Source organism: Cyphomyrmex costatus, unplaced genomic scaffold, assembly GCF_001594065.2.
Source record: "Cyphomyrmex costatus isolate MS0001 unplaced genomic scaffold, Ccosl1.0 scaffold395, whole genome shotgun sequence".
Classification (NCBI taxonomy): Eukaryota; Metazoa; Arthropoda; class Insecta; order Hymenoptera; family Formicidae; genus Cyphomyrmex; species Cyphomyrmex costatus.
The window spans coordinates 248,095-252,391 of NW_017278152.1; positions in this window are offsets into that span (position 1 = coordinate 248,095).

Consider the following 4,297-nt stretch of genomic DNA (forward strand, 5'->3'; position numbering starts at 1 on the left):
CCCCCCCCCCTCCTCCCCCCCTCCCCGCTTTCTGTTCTCTTCACCTCTATCACAGTATTCAAAATTCGTACTGGGAATCCATCCTCGAATGTTATAGTTGGCATCTTTTCGCGACACGTACATCTATATACAACATACGTTCCGACACATACATCATCGAACACGCGCGCGCGTGCGCGCACGCCCTTCCTCCCTTGTTCGTTCCTTTTCTCACTTTTTCTTAATTTTTACTTCTATTACCAGCTCCCTCTCTTTTCTCCTCCCTCCTCCCCCCCTCCCTTTTTTTTCGCTTATTTCTCTCTTAAAGTACGATCACTGTGCTTACGGCCATATTGCGTGCGCCGAAGGATATAAACTTACGATTAGCCACAGTAACGAGCCATATATGGATCTCATGCCACGCACGATCGAAAGTTCGCCTTAGGGATGTTAGAGACGCGTGCAAAATCATATTTTACCTCTATGAATAATTCGGCAACCGCAGTAAGAAGGGCGCTCTGCGACTGTGTCTAATTGTATATGAATGCGCGAGAAAGACTGCCGGCTCCGTTTTAGCTTTAGCATAATCGCAGACCTCGGCATATCGGTGTGTGACCGCGAGAATGTGTTTTTACGCGTATGTGAAAGATCGCTCCGCCGATCGTGAATCGCATCCACTTCAACGGTACGCGGCGAACTTTCCATAAAGGAGTACATTTGCTGTTAATACAAAATATAGCGCTGCACACAAAAGTCGCTCGATGAAGAAAATTTTATTCCCCATTTTAGCTCTTTCGTATATCTCCGCTGAGAATTGTCGGTAGGATTTTACCCGTCGGAGTTAGCGGAGACTCTCCCATTTCGATATCACGCGCCTTTTTACGCTGCGAACGTAACTGATGTATAGCAAAAAATGCACAGATACAGACACAGCACATACATAGATATATATATAGTCATACGAATACACATATACACGGAAAGAATAATTTCGCTGGTATCCAAAAATTCAGCGCAATACAGATCTGAAAATAATTTTGTTGGACTATCGAAAGAATTACGTAGAACGCTTAAACGTTGATGATTATATATTGCAAAAAGGTTTTAACATTCCAGTTTCAGTGTTCTATATAATTAGTTCGTTTCTATTTTCTCTCCAGACAAAATTACTATTTCCAGATCTCCTGTACAGCATCACTTTAGTAATATTTACAGTGCAACATTGCGACAAATTGTAAACGTAATGCTGCTGCAAGCTTCTGTACTGTATGGGCTGTATCTAGCTGAATTTTGAGCTGCTCTTTAAGATCGTTCTTTCCGTGTAGATGCACACAGATGCATATAAACGTACACAGACGTACAGAGATACAAATTGGACCGTTTGTAATCGTTTGAATCATGAAAAGAAGCGCGCGGTACACCTTCCCATTGCGATACACAAATCTGTGACTGTAAATGTGTCTAGATAAAACCGTAACTTAACATTTAATAAAGTACTGTAATAAGTTATTAAAATAATACACAATCAATAAATCGACACTCCTATCTTGTTTCTATAAATATACGTAGGTAAGAGAGGTGAATCTTACTCGCGAAGAATGTATTATATATATATATATGATCTGTCTAATGGACTGTCTGAAAAGTTACGAGAAAGCGTATTTACGAGAATCAGCAATGCAGAAGAGATGCGTAATTTTTGAGATATCTCTCGTTTACTCCGTGACGTGAAACTTTGGATCGACAGACCTCTGATAACGTTAATGTCTATGTCCACCGCAATATACTTTCTAAATTTCTTGGAGTGAAATCTCACTCCAAAAGGGTTAAATTACTGCTACTACTGAAAATAAGTGAAAAAATTGCTTTCTTGGATAAGAGATCACTTTTTGGAATAAGATTTCACATTTTGGAAATGAGATTCACTCCAAGAAAGAAGCGAGATTTCTTTCCTCTGGTATGAATTTCATTCTTAAAAAAGAGTGAAAATCTGTCACTTTTATTCGAGAATGCAAATTTTTCACACTTTTTCAATAATGGCAATATTTTAACTCTTTTGAGATTGAAGTCCAAGCAATTTAAAGAGTCAATTAACTTTTATCTAGTTTATAACATTTATAATTTCTTCCTGTTTTTCTAGTTCTAAGAATTGAGAAAAGATAAAAAAGTGTTAAGTTAAACCGAAAGTAAAATTAATCTATAATATATTAGGAGAAACGGACACAAGTCAGACAACTCTAAATCGATCGCATTTACAAACCGATGTTTATATCACATCGGAAATTATATATTTTGCATCTGTATGATTAAGGTGACACGATTTTATTTCCTGTGTATATCTATTTTCAATGTATTACGATATTCTTACGTCTACATAGAAAATCAAACGTAACACAATCCGATAATATAACGCGCTGCGATTTATTAATCATTTAAAAACAATGCCAACATAGTTTTTAAAATACATCGACGATAAGTCAACTTACTGAAATCCAAAACGCTTCTAGAAATATATAAATACATTTCTTCACGCATCATCATATATTCCGTAAGAGAGACAAAACTTTTATGTATACTTAGAAAACTCGGGGGATAAATGAAATATAACTCCTCGGTCAATTTCGTATGGATTTTGCTTTCAGACTTTTTAAGCGGTTACTAAGTTTTCAAAAATTTAGACGCCAGAGAATACATCCATAAGTCTCGATTCGCTATTTTAGTTAAGTTATGTATACTTTGGCGAGCGTGAAACCGACACCTTTCAACCATTCACTGAAGACATTAACGCGAGAAGAATAAATAACGCGAAATTTATGTCACATGTGTGTCACCGTGCCGGCGGATCTTTCTCGCGATATATCCGCTTCGAGAGAGTTCGATCGACGGACGGGGCGTAAAATCGAACGTAGGATGACTCGATAAAGAACGATAGTAATCCTACGGATATCGGGCGCAATTTTATTTAGAGTCCACACGTAATAGACATATAACGTTTTCCCCGCTTATGCACGCGGAGGGTTCCGGAAAATTCGGGGCCTTGGCACTGATTCAACGATCGAGTTTTACTAGCGTCTGGCTCCTCATCTCGCGGGACCCGCAATGTATGAGAAGATACGAGTCGGTCGAGACGTTGGTAACGCCAACTGCATAAATTTCTTAACATATTCCAACTGTTCTGTGACATCTGTCCGCCACTTGCAGGTACGTATATATGCGATTATGTGTATTACTTCTCGAAGGGGCGGGTATCACACGAGTGTCAACGCAATGCATCCCAAGATAACACGCAATGTCTAGTCTGGAAGATGTCTTTGCGATATCTTTAATAGGGGAGCTTTCTACATAAGTTCCAAGTCTTGAGCCGTAAGAAATTGACCAGTCGATTATTCTTCTCACATTCGTCGACTGCGATTGGTCCATTTCTTACGACTTAAGACGGAGCTTAGATAAATCGTTACGATTTAAATTTATATACGTTATGATTAACCAATCCTGTAATGTATTGTTATTTGTCCCGAGAATCCCTACCCTCCTGATTGCCTAAAATATTGCGATCTAATACGATTATCCCGAATGTAAGTTTCCTAAGATTTTTTTATGACTTTATTCTTACTTGCCACTAATATGATTATGGAGTGGTGATTATGGTATATTGTATTCGTAGAAAACATGTACGTCTCGAGAGAGACGTTTTCATGACGTCTTTTAGACATACATGTTGCCTGGGTCGTCGATAATCAGAGGTCTCTTTCTCATTTCTGCACCAGACTGCACTGGAACTCTCTTTCTCGCTTTCTCCAGATAACAAACATATTTCATTTTAAGTTTCAAAAGCTACTTCAGTTCTAAAGGACAGCGTGTCGGAATTTGTTGATGACGACAGAACAATTGAGTCTCGTTTGAGATGAAGAATATTGTCTCGGTCCATTTACGCTTCTTACATCATTTTTAACTTATCAAGCCTCGTATATCTTACAATTATTCTCGACATACATATATACAGTAAGATTGCGTGATCGGTTAATAACGGTCGCGTGTACCGCCGAAGCGGACGGAATCTTTAGATGTGCACAGCGCCGAGACGGTCCCAAGCTCTGCGCTCGATGGTTAGTTTTCTGTCGGAAGGTAGGCCTCGTAACTGCGAGAACATCGCTCGCGACTAACAACGTACGCGCGCCGTTTCGCAAATCGTTGTTGCCCACCGTTGTCGCGGTACTTTAGCGTAGGCATATGTGCGCGCGCGTTCACTGTGTGAGCGTATAATTTAGGGTACAAACTGCAGCGGCGGCGGAGAGGCCGCGGGGGGGGGGGGGGGGGG